Below are 21,145 nucleotides of genomic sequence, written 5' to 3' on the forward strand. Positions count from 1 at the left end.
AACGTCTTCTATGGCCTTAAATAAGATCCTTTATCTTAACAAGTCACACAAATTTGCTGATGCTTCCATGTGGGGCCTGCGTGGTGGTCCCTGAGCGGCCGTGGCATTAATTGGCTTCATCCCCAGGTTGGAAGCGAGTTTTCAGCAACTTTCTCCCCAAACCTTTCTGCCCTTTCCTTTAGCCTGCTCTCCTCAAACTCTGCTCGGAGATCTGTCTTCTGACAATCACCGCCTTCATCGTGGATGTTTCCCAGTCTCCTGAGACGGGTGGGAGCTGGGGAGGTGACTAATTCACTAGGAACTCGACTTGCAGGCTGCTGGAAGGGGCGCCTCTTCTCCCGCAGCGGCTACAGGGAAGAGTGTGGGCTCCGCCCCTGCTCTGCGGCTGGGGCAGGGGCGCTTCTGAGGAGGTGGGCGACCTGGACGGCGAGGAGCGATGTCCCAGGAGAAGTATGTCCCAGTGGCCTGAAGCTACACAGGCCTGGAAGAAAAGTTGCTCGGCCCGAAATCTCCTGGGAGGTAAGCAGGGGTAAACCAGCCACTTCCTCCTTCAGCTGCAGCTTCTTCACCTACATAAAAAGGGGGCTGGACAGGGGCGCCCTGCCATGGCCCTGCTCCCCACACACTTGGTTCTCCAGGGCGCATTTTGGCAGCGGACTGCGTGAGATTCAAGGTCAGCTGGGGCAGGTTTGAGCTGCTGCTCACGCACACCCGCTGGGGAGCCCTGGCTCGCTTCCTGTGTCCAGTTCTCCCTGTGCTCGTCTGAGTGGTGGGGTGACTGCTAGCGCTGGAGGCAGGGCCTGCAGTGTCTGCTGGCTTCCTGGTGCTGTCCATCCCTCTTCCCGCCCAACATCCCAGCTCGCTCAGGCAGAAGGGGAAATTCCTCCTTCCTCCCGCTTTGTGTTCTCTTCAGGATTCCAGCGGCTGGATGAGGCCCGTCCACCCTGGGAGAGCCACCTGCTTTCCTGGGTCTGCAGGTTCAAGAGCTAATCTCTCGGGGAGCCACCCTCACACACACCCCTAGAAGTAGTGTTTCATCAAGTCTCTGGGGACCCAGGGGCCCAGTGAAGGTAACACATGACATTAGCCATCAAGCTTGCAGATGGCTGCTTTGTGCCCAGAAAGAGTGACCCCTGCAGAGCCGAGCCCGGTGGCACGGGCCGCAGTATAGCCAGAGTGTCAGCTCGGGGGAGTGGCTGGACCAGCGACAGTATCCATGAGCCAGTGCCAGGGAGGACGGCTGAGCGTTCCACGGGGGAGGGCGGTGTTCTAAGGAAAACAAAACAGAAGGCGCATTTATCAAATGATTCTTCTCTTGAGGCAGAGTAGGAATGCTTGATAACAAAAATGCATGAAGTAGGAAAAAAAAAGATAAATGTGAAAAAAATGTCTGCTTCTCCTTCTAGCCTCTCGTTTCCACACAAGCAACACCCTGGAAATTGTTAATCTCATAACAAGGCAGGAACGTTTCCAGTCTCCTACGTGATTCCTGAAGCCACAAGGAACGAAAGCTGTTGACTTGACTTTTTCTCGTCCTTCCTCGGCAGAGAGTCACTGAAAAGCTAGGAGGTCTTGATTTCTCCCCCACATAGAGCCAGCGACCTAAAGGCTGTGTCTGGTCACTGGCTCGTGGGGGACACGCTTGGTTTGCAAAGGTGAGACACGTGTTTGATGCCCCAATGTTGCGATGTGGCTCCTCAGGGGCCCCAGTTTCCCAGGGGCGCGTGCTCAGTTGTGCTCACGCGTGCGGCTTAGGCTGGGTCTCATATGCTCGGTGTTGAAGACCTGGTGGACAGTGTTGGACATGACCACACGTGGTACCAACGAGCGGATGCAGGAAAGCCTGTCCCAGTGAGCTGCGTCAGCCTCAGAGACGTTTGGATGCTCTCAGGTTTCCCATCGACCATTATTCTTATTATTCAGAAATGGCCTCCTTGACTAAGGAAGCCATGCGCTACTGGTGGCCTTCCGACGGCCAGTGCAACTCCCATTCCCATTTCAGAAACCCACATTCTTGCTCGGGCAGCCACATGCTCAGGGAAGGTGAGCCAAACACCGGGCAGCACGCCCCAGGCTGACTGCTGAAGGGGGCAGAGCAAGGGCCCAGGTCCTCGCTGGGCCACCGCCCCACACTGAGACTCTCTCCTTCCAAACTCCTTGTTACAGGAAATAATCACGTCTTTAGTGTTGATGAGCTCTTAGCTGGTGATTCTGCTTCCACAGCTAAACATCGTAGTGGGTAGGATCATACAGCCGACCCTCAGTTCTCTAACCAGGCAGCCCTTGCCCGTTGCATCTCCCCTGCACCTGAACGGCTTCCGTATTCAGAGCCAGAGAGATATGACTGAGACTCCTTCTGAGCTGGCCCCTCTCCACCCACAATAACCAGAGTCCAAGAGGGTGAAACAAAGAGCTAAGGATGAAAGAGCAAATTAAGAAACTCAGCTACTCCCGTGTCCCCAGGCTATTCCTTCTCCCTGTTGAGCTCCCTTCAATCTTTTGATTTTCCCCTTACTTTTTAATGAAATACTGACTTGGGCAAACTGCCTAGAAAGATGCTTTAATTAGAAATAATGTGATTAATAACTAAGCTTATATATGCGAATAAATAAACCGCGGCTTAAAATGAAAGCATTGAGGGTCAGGAGGAAGGGTTAATTTTCGCTTGCCAGGGAAGGCTGGGTGCTGGGTGTTGCAAAGAAGAGGGCAGTAAAGACCAGTAACCCAGGACTGGCTCGCTGGGGAGCTTCTCGTGGATTAACAAGAAACAAGGTCGACACGTTTTCAAAATAGGGCAGCAATTAATAAAAAAGGAAACCAGGAGAGGACAGTGGGGTTTCCTGACTGGGGAACTGGAACGTGGAATGGGGGCCCCCACGGTGACTCTTCTCATGTTGAGCCGTTGTTCCAGGACAGGAAGGCGTGAGGTTTGGGGGACGGCTGGAACAAAGCCAAGGTGACGAGACTCCGTAGGCATCACGGGAGGAGCAGCTTGACCTTGATTCGCGCTGAGAGTCAGGGAGTGAAGGTTAACTTGGTAAGGAGGAGGCTGAACTTGACCTTACAATAGTACTTCTGTAGGTGTGTGTTCTCCATGGACCTGTGAGAGACCCCGGTCCTCTGAGGGGTCCACAAAGTCAGCACCATTTTCACCCTCGTACTGTTCGGTTCTTTTTCCTTTTCCAGTGGGTTGGCATTCTCAATGAGGCTCAGAAGCAATGGTGGGTAAACGTGTGGGCGCCTCAGGGTGTCTGGAGGTGGTGCTGCCAAGGCCGCTGCGTGGTTACTGAGTTCTTTAGCTCACACACTCCAGTGAGATGAAGCCGAGCCACGTTCACTAAGAATTTCCTGGGGATGCAGTAAAAGGTGTTAATTTTATTAAATCTTGATGCCGGAGCACTCTTAAAAAATGTTTTGTGAGATGGCATGGAAAACAGGCCTCAAGCACTTGCTCCATCCCCAAGTGTGAGGGTATCTCAGGGCAAAGCTCAGGGAGGTGATTTGAGCTGCGAGCTGATCTGTCCTCTTTTTTCAAGAACCAGCATTTTCACTTGAAAGAACATCTGACAGATAAGCTGTGGTTGTTCAGACCTGGGTATTTTGCAGAGCTTCCCCCAAATGAACTAAGTCAAATTTCCTGTGCGGAGGAATTATAAATAATGTATGCAGATACGCCAGCCTCCAGGAGGCAGAGCGGAACTCCCCACTCTGTAATGTGGATTCAGCGTAGGGAGTTCCTCCCAAGGGTATGGTTTGGACAGGAAAAGAAAATAGTAACTTTGCAGTGAAGGAAGCTGGCAAATCTACTTCAGTCAGGTAATCAAGGTCAACGTCCACAGGAGATACTGTGTGCCCTGGTTGTGATGTGATGAAATGGTACTTTGCCTCTGTGATCTTCCTTCCCAAAACACAGAGCCCCACTCTAACCACGAGGACAAAAAATATCAGAGAAATCCCAACTGAAGGACATTTCTACAAAACACCTGACCAGTGTTCCTCAAAACTGTCAAGGTCATCAACAGCAAGGGCTTTCTGAGAAGCTGTCACAGCCTGGAGGAGCCTAAGGAGACAGGACACAAAATGAAATATGGTGTCCTATTCTGGGACAGAAAAAGGACATTAGGCAAAAATTAAAGGCATTGCATAAAGTATGGGACTTCAGTTAGTAACAATGTATCAATACTGGTTCATTCATTGTAACAAATGTATGACACTAATGTAAGGTGTTGATCGCAGGGGAAAGTGGGTGCAGAGTATATGGGGACTCTGCACTCTCTTTACAGTTTTTTTGTAAATCTAAAACTCATCGAAAATTAAAAAAAAAAAAAGCTTTATTTAAAAACAGGAGCTAGCGAGCCTGTCATGTCAAGGAAAACAACTGATGGTATTTATTGCCAATGATCCAATTTGAGCTTCCAGATTCAAATTAGAATTTTGGAAAGCTCGTATCTACACTCCTGAGCTTGGCAACCTCCCCAAACTTAAAGACTTTTCTGGTGAGATCTGGTGTTATTTGCAAATGTGATTTTATTTTTATGTTGTTAAAGGAAAACCTACATAGCATTTGAAAACATTGTTTTCCAATGACAGCTATGATGTAACCAAATTATACATGGATAAAAGATTCATTTACAGTTCAAGATAGACCAGTGGGCTTTCCTTGACTAGAGCGTGGAAAGTTCATTGATGTAACTTGGCCTTTGCTCTGCATCTAACCCGTAAGAAACTACCACGTGTTGACTTTTGGTGTCGTATCAAATGAGAATTCCACAATTATCTGAAAAGACTATTAAAATACATCTGTGTGAGGCTGCATTTCCCCCCCATACATCTCCCCCAAAGGAACATCTCATAGCAAATTGAATACACAAGCAGATAGTAGAACCCAGGTTCCCGGATGGCTGGATCTCTCTTATGAAGCCACGTTCCCGTCTCCCTTGGCCATTGAGTTGGGCCAAGTTGGACTCCTCTTTCTGGACGGATTTCTTAGAAAACCGTGAATAACAGTCAGGGCATTCTTACATATGGCATTTTCTACAAAGTCACCTATCGCTTAATTGTTTAAAGAGATCTCATCAGATTTCACAGTATAAGATAGACCCAGCAATAGCTTATCACCTCTCAGTTTCACATCTGGAGATTGAGAAATTCACACTGTTCCAACTAGGATGAGTCAGACAGGCCCACATGTGGGAGTCATGCCATTTTAACACCCCAATTTCAGAAAAAAAATTAGGGCAAAAACAAACGTGGTTCTGGAAGAAGTGGCCATGGGGGGGGGGGGGCTCGCTCGGGGAGGAGACACGAGACGGGCAGCTCTGCGGGGCCTGGTGGTTTTGTGCGTGGCCGAGCATGTCCACTGCTGTGGCCTCCTGGTTAATTTTCATTTTGATTTGTCAACCTCACTGTAGCATGGTGTGAAGAAAGCAGAACTCAGCGCACCTCAGATTGACCAGAGATGTAGATGTGCATGTGTGTGCACGTTTCCGTGTGTGTGTGCATGTTCCTGTGTGTGTACATGTTCTTATGTGTGTGTGCACGTTCCCACATATGTGTATATGGGTGATACTGTGTGTGCAGCGGGGTGTGTCTGCATCAGTGGGTGAGTGCAGCCCTCATCTGCAGCTGCCCCATGAGCCGAGAAGCTTTGCAGGGACCATGAAGGTGGGGGTCAGATCTGGCCTGGACGTACTTCTATGACTGTGTAGATTTGGTGATTTTTCATTTCATCTCTCCTGGACTGAATTTACTCACAACTGTTTGATAAAGAGGTTGGACGTGTAACTTCTGGTCTCGTCTGTCACCCTTTCAGCTCAGAGATGTCAAGATCCCATGCTTTCCCCCTGTGTGTCTGTTTCCTCTGTCAAACCCAAACAAATCTGGACGTAGGTTAGCAGAGGTTTTATTTGAAAAGACTATTGCAGGAGGGGGAGGGGGCTGCTTCCATGGGGATGCTCTGATCATAAGACCTGCAAGCGTCTCACAGGCCTGGCAGAAAAGGGCTTTTGTTTCGTAGGACGAAGTAAGCCGAGCTCTGGGAGTGTCCTTGTTTAAAGCAGGGCTGTGCTGTGTCGGGCTGAGTGGCTCAGGCTCCAGGCCCTGGCCCTGCGGGGAAGGAAGAAGCTTAAATGCAGTGTGGTCCAGTCGGTTAGCACTTTGTGCCTATTGGCCGGTGCAGCTAATCTTTCACGAGGCGAAGAGTGGGAATTTGCAGGGTCCACGTCTGACCTGGCCGTAGGCATGCGGGGCATCGAGCGTCTTAGCCAAGTTCTTTGCAGTGAGCCGTTTCCTGGAACATGGAGGCTGGGGGATTCTTTTCCTATTTCTGTTCTCCAGGAGCACGGGGCTCAGGGACAACTCAACATTGTCGCCTCTAAACTCTGTCCTCTGGGGGCTTCCAGAGGTGACCCAGCAGCTGTGCTGAGCGCTGCCCATGCCCAGGAGAACTGGATGCTACTGCTGGCTTATGGGAGGGAAGTGACACCTCCCTGTGGCACCTTCTGTCCTGGAGGCCGGACCAGGGTCCACGTTTCAGACGGCAGGCAAATGTCAGTGACAGGAAACTTTCCCACAGTCTTCACCAAGTACAGGGTTTGCTTCTCTCCAGTTACAAGTGGAAATTGGAGGGTCTTGGGCTGGTGGTGCCAGACCAGTGACATCGAGGGCCCAGGGTCCTTTCCTCTTCTTGCTCCTCCTTCCTTGGTTTGTGACTTTCATCTTCCAGGTAGAAAGAGGGCGGTCGTACCTGTGGACACCACCTTTGCATTCCAGGCAAGAGATGGCTTTGTCATTTTATTCAAGAAGTGACATCCTTCCCACGGACTTCTGGGCAAAACTCCTTGGCAAGAATTACGTCATACGGTCATGCCTCGCTGTGTGGGTTCCTGGAACGCTAAATGCAGCCTGCAGGTGACCCACCGCATTGTGAAACTCCTTGGATCTTGAAGCCTTATCTTAACCAGTCTGGTGAATTTACTCCACACATCTCTACTGGTCTGGATGTGAAATAATATGTTAAGTACTTACCGATTAGCCAAGACTTTTTTCTCCCTCTGACACTAGATTAAAACTGAGGACAGGCCAGTCCACTTGGTGACTTTGCGTACAGCTCGGCACCAGCCACACCCCTTGGAGAAGCACTTTTTTGGATCCTCCCAAGATGCACCAATGATTATCACTTTATAAGCTCATGTTTAATTAGTAGACTTGAGATTATGAAACCTGGGAGACCTGAATTTAGAAACACTAGGGATTTTCAGTGCAGAGAAAATGTGTCTTTAGAGAAAACAGGTTAAAATACAGTCATGTCTAAAACTGCCCTAAAGAGACATACTGATTATTGTTTGATACATCAGATAATAACAAAATGGCCAGAAATCTCTGGATTTTCAAAAACAAAGCTATGACTGGAATGAACGCCATTGGGCTTCTGAACCTCTGTGGGCTCCTGGCTGGGGCTGGAGCTGTGCCGCCCCGTCTGGGTCGTGAGAGTTATTCTGTCCTGTGCGGAGGTGACACAGCTGGCCCTCCACTTGCTCAGTTGTGGGGCTAGAGTCACTGTGATGCACTAGTCCTTACCCCCTTGCACATTCATTCATCCACTTAATCGGAAATTGCTGTGGGCTTCTCTGCATCAGACACTCTCTAGGAACTGGAGGCAGGTGGCAAGTAGGAAAGATATAGCCCCTGGTCTCACGTTACTTTCACAGAGTGTAAGTGCCGAGAATTAAACAAGACCCAGTGAGTATTATGGGGGTCAGAGAGTGATTGTGGGGTTAATGTCAGCGAGGGTGGCCAGGGAGGTCGTCTCTGAGTCAAAATTGGCTCCGACTCCAGTAAGGGAGGGGGGCATTTTATGGCAGAAAGAGCACAGAGGTGGAAATGGCCGGTGGCCTAAGGAACGTGGTGTGTAGGAGGGTTTCCGCAAGGGTGACTGGGCAGAGGGAACAGAGAGGACAGCGGTGGGAGATGAGGGCAGTGAGAGAGGCGGGGCCGCATTACACAGGGCTGTGCAGACGGGTGACAAGTCTGTCCCTCTGTACAATTTTTGTCAATTAGCCCGAGTTCTATTCTCTGGAGGCGCATGGACCTACTCGCTTTCACCTGACGGCTCTTCAGGTAAATGAGTGTAGATTCCATTAGGTGAGTCTCTTCTCTCATTCTTTTCACTCTTTCTTGACAGTGTTTTGAGCTCCTCGCTCCCTTCCAATTGGGGACGCTGAGCCAGTGGCTGTCACCACAGCTCCAACCACGTGAGCCCAAGGAGCTGTGTGGGCAGGCGCTCGGCCTCCCTGTACCTTCTCCGTCGTCACCAAGTCCATGACGCCATCAGGCATCAGTTACGTACATTGATCTTGACTCTTCTGGAGGCGCTTGCCTGTTAGGTCCACGCCGACACTTGTGAGAAGAAGCTCCGAGGACGCCCTGCCCCTTCGGCTTTGCTCAGGCTCAGTAGTCAGACCCTCGCAGCTATTTTCATCCTTCATAACCCCACTCAGCTCGAAAAAGAACAAAACTTATAAAAATCATGGCAATTCAAGAAGGACGGGAAAGGCTATGTCTGTGCCAAGCCACGGAGAGCTCTGTTACAGGGAGATTTCTGTCCGGGAAAGGTTCAGGTAAGATCCCACTTTATCCAAACTAGGTCAGCCTTTGCTGTGCTCCTTCTGCTTAACCAGCTGCTTGCTCGCTTGTGGTTTCTCCTGGTGCCTGTACTGAGAAACGTGTCCCAGTGTAATTACAAAGATGAAGGCTCAGTGAGCACAGCAGGGTTAGCAGGCAGCGGGAGTGACTGCATAGCTCGGAGCCCGTTCTCACTGCTCAGCATCAATGCTGCTTGGCTGAGGGTGCAGTTGGGTCCTGGGCGACCCATCTTGAGGGTTTGTGTTTGTAGAGCCAAGGACGGCTCCTTTCCCCTGTGGATCTGAAGTCCTTTACATGATATAAAATGAGTTTGCGTTTCTTAGGACGGCCAGCAGCACAACACCTTGGACCCGCTTTATCTCCAGGATAAATGCTCTAGGTGGACAGCATCTGCCTCCTCTGACTAACCATCAATCCAACCACCGATCTATCCATCTACCCACCCGCCCATCCATCCATCCATCCATCCATCCATCCATCCATCCATCCATCCATATCTCCTGTCCGCCTTCTCTCTCTCCTTCCCTCCTTCCTTCTTTCTATTCAACATCTGTCCTCACTGCATCTCAGAAATGTTCTGGGTACTGAGGAGTCAGTGGTAACCCCAACTATTAAAAGCGCACCTTCATGGGGCTTTCATTGTAGTTGGAGAGGAGAGATGACATAAAGTACGTTGTGTGACGAGTGGGGCGAAGTGGAGCAGAGTGAGGTGATGCAGCCCTGGGATGGGAGGTGTTCCTGATCAGGTGCCAGAGCAGCCAAGGCCAGAGCCACGGCTGGAAGCCCCTAAGGGGCGCCAGAGACGAGCACTTCAGGCCAATGGGCCAGCGAGGGCAAGGATCCGCTCAGGAAAGGCCACGGCACCTGCAGGGACAGGCAGGAGGCCCGTGGGTGCAGACTTGGCTTGTGGAGGGGGATTCAGAACCCATAGCATGGCCGTGCAGGTGAATGGTGCCCCGGGGTGTGTGGCACCCAGCCGGCACAGCCATGCGCCCACCTGCAAGACATCTGCCCACGGACACTCTGCCCCTTTGAACTGCCTGCGTCTGGTGCCAACCAGCCGGTTAAAGAGGAGAGCTGCTTGTGCCCTAAAGGGCCTGTGCTCACTAAACACACGTTGGGTGATTCTGGGGCTCACTGCCCTTTCCTGTCTGGCCCAGTGGGTGTCTTGGCCAAGGCTGTGGGATTCCTGGGATTTTCCTCCTTATAGGAAAGGGGTACACAGAGGGTCCCGTGTGGGGTCCCAAAGAGCAGCCTAACCCAGGAAGAGGTGGAGGCCCAGACAGGAAAAGGGCTGGCCTTTGTTAGAGAGAAAAGATAGTCTTTAAAAACAAATTCTGAAGCATCACATTCATTGGGCTTTTTGTTTTGTGCTTAGGATTGACTCGTACTTCAAGGCAGCTTGCGCCAGAGTAAGGACCATCCCTGAGCTCTGACTGCCAGGGAAAGCGCAGGATCAGGGTGAGGCCCGGGAAATGCTGCCCCTGCCTCCACTGGGAGCCATGTCTCCTGGACAAGGGGCCGCCCATGGGCGTCACCCCCTTCAGACAGGCAGCTGACAGGGGTCCAGCAGGTCAGCTGAGACAGGATGGGGCCCCGGGTCCAGCTAGAAAATGGGCCAGTGGACACAGCAGTTGGGAAACCGTTTTGCTGATGAAAATACCAGCTCGAGAGCAGGATTTCAGAGCCGGCTCCAGTGCCCGCTGGGAGCTCCCAGAGATGACAGAGAATTGCAAAGCGGGGAGGAGCCCAGCGAAGGTCCTGACCGTGGGCTCCAAGCTGTGTTCTGAGGGGTCTTAGCTTTCCTGCAGGCAGCTGGAAGCTGCCAGGAGCAGCTCACAGACACCCGGGCGGGATGAGTTCCACGCCCCATGACACCAGCCCTGCTGGCTTAAAAACTGGCTTTTTTCTTAAGCTATAATTTAGGTACAGCAAAATTCAACCTTTTTCATATGCAGCTGTGTGAGTTTTGACACGTACATACAGTCTTGTAACCACAACCACAATCAAGACACAGAACGCTCCACCCCCACCCTCAGCCCTGGCAACCACAGATCTATTTTCTGTCCTGATGGTTTCACCGTTTCCAGAACGCCATGCAAACTGGCTCATGCAGCATGTGCCGCTTCGAGGTGGCTTCTGTCTGTCTAGGAGCAGCACGTCCCTGAGGGCCCTTCAAGTTGCCAAATGTATGAGTTCCTCCCTTTGGCTGCGGACCGGAACTCTGTCGGTTTGTCCATCCATTCCCCAGTTAAAGAACATGGGGTTGTTTTCACTTTGGGGTGATTTTAAAAATAAAGCTGCCGTCAAAATTGCATGCAGTGTCCTGTGTGACGAAGAGTTTCATTTGTAGTCCGGTGAGTCCCGAGGCTCGGGATTGCTGGTCATGCGGTCAGTTTGCCAGAGTGACTGTCATTTTTCATCCCCTGGTCACGAATGACAGCTCCTGTTGTCCCACCTTCCTTCCAGCATGTGGTATTGCCAGTTTGTTTTTTTTAAACCTGACCCTTCTAATAGGATGTCATGTCACAGAATCTCATTGTGACTTTGATTGGCATTTCCCCAGTGACTACTGGTGGTGACTGTCCTTCACGTGCTTATTTTCCACTTGCAGAGACATTCTCTGGTGACAATCTATCCATTTAAAGTTTTGTTTTGCTGGCTTTATTTTCTCTTATGTCCTGAAGTGCCTCCACAGATTTTATTACAGGAAAAAGAGAGTGCAAGAAAAATTACATAGCCTGATGAAGTCCAGGTAGAAATGCCACCTCTACCTCCCAAGGCTGCATCTGTCACTTTTCCCAGAATACCAGATTCAGGTCTCCATCTAGTTTGTTTTAGGATAACAGCACCTCCCCGAATAAGGCACCTCCCCCGACAGGACCCGGATGGTGGCCACTTCCATTCTCCGCCCTCGTCAGCAGTCATATCTGCTCGATGTGATTGGTGCACAGGGAGACAGAGCTTTAATCAGACCAACTGATTTCACATGATGCACGTTACTCACTAATGAACAGCACATGTTGGTTCCTTAAATACGTGTTGAATACGTGTAAAATGCAATCCCTGCCCACCAGCTCCTGTGTTTGGTGTGCAAAGCTGAGATCTATGTATTCAGAGAGAGAATTAGAAACATAATCTGTGACATGATTGAAACAGGAGGCAGGGTTTTATGGTGGGTATGGGGGTCCGCTTGGCAGAGGTGGGGCCTGAGTTGGGTATAGAGGGGAGAGGGGCAGAGAAGATCGTGAGAGAGGACCCAGGCTGAGAGGGCAAGTGTGAGTGGTGACGGGGACACAGAGAGGGGACACCAGGCCGGAACAGAAGGGCCACACCCAGCGGTAGGGGTGGGGGTGGGGGTGGGGGGCTGAAGTCACAGAGGCAGAGGCCAGAAGCCGCATGATGGAGGGGCCTGTCTTGTGAAGCAGGAAACTGGCCTTGGCTTGACCAGGGTCTACACTCTCCAGGCCGTGTATCCATTTTGGCGATGGCCTTGCTGGGGCCACTGGGGTCAGCTGGCAAAGGCACCTGCTGAATGACGTGCTTACCTGTCAGATTTCCTCCAAGGGGCAGACACCACTCCAACAGGAAATGTCTAACGTTTTGTCAGCTGCATCAGCTCAAACCAAGAATGTTGTGATGCTGGGCAAGAGATGCAAGTCCCTGGGCTTCCCAGCGAGGAGGCTTCACGGTGAGCTCTCATTAATCGACAGAATTATCGCAGGATTTTTCCTTAATTGCATGCCTCGAGAAATACACACCAGCGCATTGCCGTTAAATCATTCTTGCTTTTAGCCACTTCTCTCGTTCCTTAAATGTCTCCTCCTCAGTATCTTTTATTGAACAAGCAATCCATACCCACATTGATTAGATTGCACCAGAAACAGTGCTTCTTCTCACCTGGTTGTGGAAATGAAATCTATCTGCCAACATGAAATCCGTGGTCCAGCCAAGGACCGAGTCCCTCAGGAGTCCCCTGTCTGGGCTGGCGTGGACGCGTCACTGACTGAGTTTTGATCCTTCAAAGCCAACTCGGTTGTTGCGATTGTTTTCTAGGCTGTGTAGTCGAGAAACACAAAATAATGGGGCCATCAATGGAAAAAAACGTTGCTCAAAAGTCCACTAGTGAAATGGCTGGCAATTGTCCTGGGATTCACCAGCAAAGCCTAAAATAGTTACTGTCTGGGTCTTTGCAAATTAGCTGGCTGACCCTGGTTGAGACAGTGGCGAGTGTCTCATAATGGCAGACGCTCGTTTAATGGCTCGCCCCTGGGGAGCACCTTTGGTGTTCAGCAAATGGTCGCAGTGGGGCTCGGAGAACTGGGGGAGGAGGTGTCATGCTCCATCTCTTCTCCAAGAGGCCTCATGTGGTTCTAAATGCACCTGGGGGATCTCGCCTGGTGCTTGCGTCGCTGGGGGACTTCAGCAGGTTTCCTGCAGTTCAAAGGGCCCGCTGATGCCCCCCCCCCGTAACTCGCCCCCAAGCTACTGGCTTTCTCGTGATTTGCTTCCTTGTGAGATTCATAACTGTGTGAAATTGCATGAAATGTGCAGTGCATTTGATGAGCTCTGCCTGTGGCTATGGGCAGGGACAGAAAAAAAAAAATATATATATATATATTGAATTTAATGATCTCTACAGTTAAGCTGGCAGTGCTGGAAGGCGTGTACAATCACCAAGGTGAGGGCCGCATTTTGCCGGGCAGCCTGCTTCTGTTGCATCTCATTCTGAAGCCTGGAGATCTGGCAGCCTCCGTGTAAGCACGCTTCATCGGGAAAGAAAGAGGAGATTTTAAGCAACTCACTTCTATTCCAGGGGGCTATTCCAAAGCACTCTGTTTGGTTCACTCTGGCCATTTCCTTTCCTCTGTCCCATCGAGGTAGGTGAGGGGTGCACTGATCTGCGAGACCCTCGGGCTGCCCCGCTCGCAGGCAGTTTCTCGGGCCAGAACCCCGAGCGATGAGCAGCCCGGCTGGTGGACCCCAGACGTGCCTCATTACGAGAACCACTTGGGGTGCCGATGAGCTGCGCCTGGGTCCCGTGGGGACTCTGACTCAGTGGGTCTGCGGTGAGGCCGAGAGCCTGCATTTTACTGGGGATGTTAGGATTTGGCAGGTTTGGGGAAACCCTGAATTTGCCCACAAGCAGGTGGTAATACCAGCTGACGTTTCCTGGGTTTCTTTCCTCTGCCACCTACCCGCTGAGGAGGTGGCAGCACCTGCGTTTCAGAGAGGAGGGAATGTGGGCTTCCCGGAGGGTCACTGTGCACGTGTCCCTGTGGCAGGGACCTGAGAGCAGGAGTGGAAGCAAGTGCCTTCTAAGGAGTGTTCACGCCATTCATCCGTTCAGTCCCTCAGCTGCACCGTCTATGCTGGCACCTATGCAGAAGCACCTCAGTTTGCGAACCTCTCCATTGACGAGCATTCTGTCTACAAATGCTATAAACCTGGAAGTAAATGCTTCAGTTTTTGAACAGGCAGCGGAAGCAAACATGTCACGCGGCTTCCGCTGAGTGCACGGTCCTGAGGCTTAGCTGTCGGCTGTTTCTGAACGTCTCAGACCTCGAACGGTCTTCCGGAACGGATCACGTTAGAAAACTGAGGTCCTGCTGTATATGTACCCACACCCGTGTCTTTGTTCAGTGCCGATCCCTGTGTCTGTACCTGCAGCCATATCGCGCCTGTGTCTCTGTCAATATCTACGTCTGTCTGCACGTCCACATGTAGCATCCATGTCCTACCCATCCCCACATTCTCCCTATTTATATGTCAGCGCCCCTGTGCCAGGCACTGGGGATCCCCACTGGCAAGTTGGAAAGGTCCCTGACTTCACAGAGCTTACAGTCAACGGCCAGGATGATTATCTAATCACATCTCCTTTGGTGCCGCAAAGGAGAAATGTGGGGTCCTGCCCGACTCAGGGTGTCAGGGCGAGTTCCAGAGAGGAGCCGTGGGAGTGAGACAGGGTGAAGGGACTGAGCCTGACACACATGTGGGCACAGAGCCCCTAGGAAGGGCCCTCGGAGGCCTTGAGCATCTGGAGAGCTGCAAAGGCTATTGTCACTGGAGCAGGAAGCTGGTGACCTGGGAGGAGCAGGAGGCCAGGTGGGGTTCGGGCTCCATGCTGAGTGGGGCCCACAAGCAGAAAAGGGCAGGGGATGGTTCTGCAGGGCGTCAGCTTGTCTTCAGGGCAGAACAACAGCTGCAGTTACATTTATCTTCTCAAATAGCCACACTCCTCAGACTGGAGACACCAGACCTCATCTCTCTGCCTCCTACTGACATCTTTGCAGTACAAAATCCCTAGTCTCGTCACGCTGAGCTTTTCAAAACTTCAGGACCTCGGCCCCTGTTCCCGGGTCGTCTGACCTTCATCTGAGCCAAGGAAACCTTTCTCCTGGTGATGGGCTCATGGCCAGGGCCGAGGCCATTGCCCAGAATCATTGAATGAAGCTGTGCTCGGCACCAGGCCATGCTGTCAATTCTCATTGATGAAAAACATCTTTAACTATTACATTGTTTTGTGCACCGGAAACTAATAAAAATAATAATAATAATAAAAGTTAGAAAACAAGCAAAAAAACCCAAAACAAACAAACAAACAAAAAACCATCTTAATGTCTCCAGCCTGCAAAGCATGTTTAACTTGGAGGCGATGTTTTGACCTGTAAATTAAACAGTGATGAGGCCTTTCTGACAGCACTCGCATGATTGTGCCGGGAACACCCCTTTCCTTTGCGAACCCCACACTTTCCGCAGGAAGCACACAAAACGATTGCAGTCAGCGTGTGTCTGCCTCTAAGATGCCTTCTGGGAAGCGGCGACGCTGGGAGGTGTGACAGATGGGGACTCGTGGGTCCGCTTTTCCTGAGTCATCTGTCTCCCTTTGCTCATCTCTGAACACTTCCTTTAAAGATTTTTTTTTTCTCATTGTAGAAGCCTCCATTCGGCAATTGACAGAGATTGCTTGAAAAACCACACTGACCATCAAGATGAATGTAAAAATGGGTCTATCTGGAACTTCTGGACATGGTGAAAATGTGGGTCATTTGGAGATGTGAGTTCACAGATTGACAAAGTGAGTGTCTTGGCTTTAAAATGCTGGCCACTTGCCCTCATGTCTCCATAGTAAATGTGGCTTTGAGTCAGGATGGGGCCGGTAAAGCCACGGAGAGCCCCCACATACTGGATTGCTTCCAGGGAGCTCAAAGGTGGGGGTCCGGCAGTTGCCGCTGGCCTTCCCCTCCCTCTCTGAGCAGACGTTATGGGGCAAGAGTGGCAGTGGGGCCACCGGGCCACCGTCCCAGCAGGACCACACTCCCAGCTTCCCTTGTAGGCTGATTCACAAGGGGAGTCTGGATAGGAACAAGCATTAGTAATAAAAATAAAAAAAAGAAAAAAAGAATGAGCATTAGTTAAAAACCAAAATGAAGAAAATAACTTTAGGAGGCTGGTTTACTGCTGTTTTATTGTGACAGAGGAAAACACAACAAATAGTTCAGAATCCCGTTGCCTACTTATCACAATCTCAAAGTAGTAAAGCCATGTCTTCCCATGGCTGGGAATTTGTTTCAGTGAATCCTTCTAGAAATGTGTGTTAGTCTAGTAGCTAATTGCCTATGTCATGTGGGGTGTCATGCGGGGTCTCTGGTCCCACTCCCCACATAAGAACTCAGGATATGGTGAGGCCAAAAAGGAACACCCACGGAGCTATAGATGGGGGAGTCATACCACTATAGTCTCGCTGGCGGCTGGTTGGAGACACAGGAAGCAGGAGCCACACGATCTGTAACTTGCCGTCCACTTCTCTGCCAACCAACCTCACTTGCTAACTGCAATCCGCGCTTGCTAGCTCAGCCACGGCTGTTACATCAGTGGCTAACGGCTAACTGGTAACAGCTGACGGCCAACTAGTCACAGCGGATGGCCATCCACTACCCGAGCCAGCACCTTCCCACGTGAGGCCCAGAGCCTGGAAACTGCTCTCTGGGACTCCGTCCCCACAATCACCAACCTTTCTCAGGCCAGGTCCTGGTGGGAGGTGTTTCCCTTTCCTGAACCAGCCCAGGGTGTGCACTCCACCCCTTGCAGTGGTGGATTCCAGCAGTTGCAAAACTGGGTAGGTGTGGAGACAGAGTTTGAATGTAGACTCATCTGCTTCGAGGTGATGTGACCTGGACAGAAGCTCGTCTGTACAATAGATACAATTACATCAACAATAAAGGGTGATTGGAAGGACCATATACGGCCCTCAGTAAACATATCGTGATGGATGATTGTGGGATGGGGGTGCGGAAGAAACTGTTAATGCTGTGGGTGGGGGGAGGGGGTGGAGAGGGAGCAGAGGAGGGGTGAGGAGGGGGGAGGGGAGCAGAGCAGGGGAGGAGGGGTGATCTAGGTCCAGGTTTGCTCGCTCAGAGCTGCCGGCCGAGGCCAGGATGAGATGTCCGTCTGGGGCCTCATTAGAGTCGTGTTCTTAACGAGCTGAGTTAGGGCCAGTCCTGACAGAAACACCGAGACGTCCAGCCACGCGGAAGTGGGCAGAGAGGAGAGACGACAAGGGGACAGAGGGCTGATTGACTCCTGCTCGGCCTCCTTTACGTGTCGGAGGTGGATCTGCCAGAGGACACCCTTTGGCTTCTTGGATAATTACCCAAATTTGGATCCTTTGCTTTAAGGTATTTTTTTTTCCCCAGGGAGCTTAGCAGAGAAGCCGGTGCCAAAGACGTTTCTGTCATTGCAAGCTGATCATTTATATAATTTCCAGCAGCACTGCCGTGGAGAGCACCCGTGAGGACGTTTCTCAGGGGCGAGAACCCGAGGGAGGAGAGGAGATGCAGCCTGTGGCTTCCCGCGGTCTCGCGTCCAGAGGCCTCAGAGCGTCGCCGTCATGGTTTGCATCTTTGCCCTGCTCTTCGTTGCTGTGCACTCGCCCTCTTACAACCTCCCCTGAGGGGGCTGTGATTTCGTGCATGGAGGTGGCCCTGGACGTAGGGTGGACGGGAGGTGGGGGGGGTCCTGGCCTCACAGTTGGAGGACTGAGTCGGATGCCCGGCTCTGCAAAGTGGGGGCCTATGGTCATGTGACCGTCTGGATTTGGGGGTTGTGCCACCCACTTTACTTGCTCTGCAGGGCGATTGTGATAATCAGGGAAGCAGGGTATGTGCGATAGTTGGGGGGCTACAACACATTGTGCAAATAGCAAGTAAGGGTGTTGGACAGATCTGTCCGAGGTCACACAGCCAAAGATGCTAGGAAGGGTCCAGATTCCAGGCCTGCGTATCTTGGCACTGCCTCCTGGGCACTAAAGAGAAAGGGAGGTGGGGAGCAGCGTGGGGCAGGAGTAAGCGCTGAGCTGTGGTTGGGGTCTCTGCTGGAGACGGGCGGCCTGGTCTGACATCTGATCTCAGGGGCTCTAGAGCAGGAAATGTACCCCAGCGCTGGCCCCACCTAGAGGCGCTCGTGTTTTTGTTACCCATGGCTCCAGAGGCTGTGCTGAAATCATGAGGCTACATCCTAACTGGAAAAAGAAAGAGGAAGTTTCCTCGAACAGCATCCCTTTCTTAAGAGGAACAAACACAAGAACAAAAACAAACCAAAACAAGAACGAGTGACATTTCCCGGCTCCTGGAAGGGAGCCAGTTGCTCGTCAACAGCCAACCCTGTACTTAGTACCCTGATCCTGCCAAGCCCCTGCTGCTCCAGAACAAACCGCGAGAGCATCTGTGACATGGGTGGGGTAGAGCCGGACCGCGCAGCACACAGGAAGTGCGCCCAGCACAGGAGGCCTTGGGGTGCTGAGCGATGCAGAGGGAGGGGCTGGCTTCTGGGCCGGGCTCAGCCCATTCCTGCCCCAGGGCCCCTTTGCTCCTTTCCACGCCACCCCACCCGTCTTCCTGCGCCTCCTCCCTCCGCTCCAGAGGGACCTGACCTGGCCTCTCCCGCAGCCCATATACCAGCCATGAGCTTCCTGGACCCTCCCCACCAACCCTGCAGCCCCGCGGAGACCGTGGCCTCTCTGGGCCCTGCCATGGTGGGACAGGTTCCTGTCAGTCTTCCAGAGCAGGGTGAGCTGTCACTCAAGGCTGTGCCCGCCTCTCTGGGCCTTCCTACTGGCCTGTCACCCGCTCTTCCCTTTGGTGTCCGGCTCAGTTTACGTGGAGGCTGAGCCCCCATTAGCGTTCCCTCTGGAACACGCGTCATGTGTCATCACTTGTTCCACGTGTGTTTCCCTCACAGGATCGTCAGCGCCAAGTGTGCGGGGTCTGTGCTCACTGATGGCCCAGGGCCATCGCAGGGCCAGCACATAGCAGGAGCTCAGGGTTTGAGTGAGAGAGTGACCAAGGAGGGATGGCCCGGTGACAAATGCCTCCCAGACCCCATCTTCTCCCTGAGTCTTCAGCAGGGACGCATTGCTGGGAGAGTCTGACCTTCCCGCTTCTCCTGCCCTTCAAATTCGGGGAGTGCGAGGCCCAGAGGAGGCAGAATTCCCTGCTGTTTGTGTCCTGTCCTCATTCTTGCAAAAAGCCCCCCCCATTCTGTTCCCTCCTTCGCACCGGGGTCCTCTCGGCATTGACCTTTACTGAGGATTCTGATTCCACTGGCCTGAGTGGACCCAGGCAGGACGTTTCACCGATGTCCCAGGTGGTCCCAGTGAGCCAGGCTGAGAGGACTTGCTGTGTGTGCCCTGGGAGCAGAGCTGGGGCCCCCAGCGCGGCCACCCTGCTTCCCCAGGCTCCTCCCCTCCCCTCTGTCTTTGTAGGACTTCCCGGGGGCCCGTGGAAGGAGGAGGGACCCGCTCTTCTTCTGTCTCTCTGTCGTCTCCTCTATCTGCTCCACAAGAAACACGTGGGGCTTAGCGCTTGCCAGCTACGCTCTGAGCGCCGAGCATGTGGAGACAGACAGGAGCGCCAGCCTCTGTGCTCTCACACCGGCAGCCCCTGCCTGGCTGGCCGGAAACGTCCCCTCACCCATGAGTGCCCCACCGCCGAGCTCGCCCTGGGCTTGCCAAAGAGGCCCCCAGTGCTGGTCAGCCTCTCCTAGGAACCCTCTCCCAGCAGCCCTGGGAGTCATCAAGCTGATAAGAATGTGTCCTTGATGGAAAACCCAGCCAGGAGACGCCAGTGTTTCACAACCATCTTAATAATAGGATGATGTCAAGCGAACATTGTCAGTCAGTTCCCCATGGAGAGAACCCTGAGGTTGCCACTCTTGTACCCACCTGGGCCATGATGGATAGACCTGCTACGGAGAAAATTTGAAATGAAAGTGAATTTGATGGTAATACGGTTCATGAACAGAGGCTTGAAGGGCCCCAGGAAGGGGCTAAGCTCTCATTTCTCTGACATTGTTCCCCTGATGTGCCTTTGATGACCGACCGCTTACCCTCCTGCCACCCAGAAAGGTTCAAGGTAAGTCCGTCCCAGAGGCCCTCTCTTGAAGAATGCTTCCAGCTTCCAAACGTGAGCCCACAGAGTCATGACAGAATTACAACGTAGCCCCGTTGAAGGGAAGAAGAAAGAGAGAAAGGGACACAAATTCTAGAATTAAGTGTCAGCAAGTTCAGTTTTCATCCCAGGCAGGGTGAGACAACTGAAAGACGTGGCACTGCCTTATCACGTGTGCAGCAGGCCAGAAGTTATCTGTAAAGGGATGTGCGGTGGGCAGTAAATTAAACAGCTGCCCTATAAATCTGATTAAACCTTACACTGGTTTCAATATTTAATTCATCATCATGAGTCGCATTTTCACGAACCACAGTCGCAGTTCCGGAAAGGCTGGAGAATGTATTGGTCTATTATTATGATTCCCCTAAAATCATCCTTTAACTAGAGCATGGAATCAGTTGCATTGTATTGTACTATATTAAAAAAACAACACAACAAAATCAAATGTCATTGCCTACTTGGTGTTGCTGGCTTCAGTCCAGTGCTCAAAGGACAACTTTAATTCATATATTACCAGAACAGCTGAAGCAAGTGTACATGCTTATTCTCTCTTGATTTAGTTTGTGATTTTACAGAAAATTGGCTAGAAGTTTGATAATGAAACGTGATATGGTACAAGAGGAAGGTTTACACGGCAGAGAGCTCAAAGGCTAGAGTGGAAAATGGCTTCGTGTCTGGGTGTCCAATTGTCCACGTCACGGTCAGTAGGCGTCCAGCTGATCTGTGCTCCCCAGATGTGTGTGAATGTGAATCTCATAGTTCAGCTTTAAATTCAGACTAATTCATCTAAGTTGAGGTTGATGAGTTAGATAGATATAAAGGAGAAAAATACAGAGGGTGCCCAGAAAAGTGTACACATTTGAAGAAAGGAAAAAACTGTATTAACATTGTAACACTCAACATAGACCGATAACCAAAGATGAATGCAAATCACGTTACAAGAGGTGCTCAAAGTGGTTACCACGAGCACAGTTTTAATACAGTTCTTTCCTTTCTTAAAGTGTGCACACATTTTTGACACCTTCCATGTACAGCACCGTGTGACCAACTTCCCG

General features: G+C 51.6%; 1 long non-coding RNA gene across 1 annotated transcript; it reads left to right on the top strand.

Annotated features, from left to right (window-relative positions):
- The first annotated feature begins 199 nt into the window (after nt 1-199).
- LOC141568241 (uncharacterized) lies at nt 200-9,078 on the top strand. The gene is made up of 3 exons (XR_012491325.1): nt 200-519; nt 2,912-3,037; nt 8,183-9,078. It is a non-coding gene; the product is annotated as an uncharacterized LOC141568241 (long non-coding RNA).
- Nucleotides 9,079-21,145: the final 12,067 nt, after the last annotated feature.

This window comes from Rhinolophus sinicus, linkage group LG13, assembly GCF_036562045.2.
Source record: "Rhinolophus sinicus isolate RSC01 linkage group LG13, ASM3656204v1, whole genome shotgun sequence".
Classification (NCBI taxonomy): Eukaryota; Metazoa; Chordata; class Mammalia; order Chiroptera; family Rhinolophidae; genus Rhinolophus; species Rhinolophus sinicus.